Source organism: Sycon ciliatum, chromosome 2 (assembly GCF_964019385.1).
Source record: "Sycon ciliatum chromosome 2, ocSycCili1.1, whole genome shotgun sequence".
NCBI classification, from domain to species: domain Eukaryota; kingdom Metazoa; phylum Porifera; class Calcarea; order Leucosolenida; family Sycettidae; genus Sycon; species Sycon ciliatum.
Genome location: NC_088644.1, coordinates 3,708,766 through 3,708,971, shown reverse-complemented (window position 1 = coordinate 3,708,971; position 206 = coordinate 3,708,766).

Here is a 206-nt window from a genome sequence, read left to right as displayed (position 1 = left end):
GGTTGTGACTCTTTGCTGGTCACTCTGGATTCTCCAGTATAGATTCGGTGCAGTGCAAAGGGGATTTGTGGTGCATAGCAACACTGCTTCACTGTGACACCTCTTCAATAATTGTTTATATGCATGATACTCCGGGCGTAGTCGGTTGATTCTAACTGTATCCCGATCAAAATAGAAATATGCATCTATATATAAATGCACCTGCA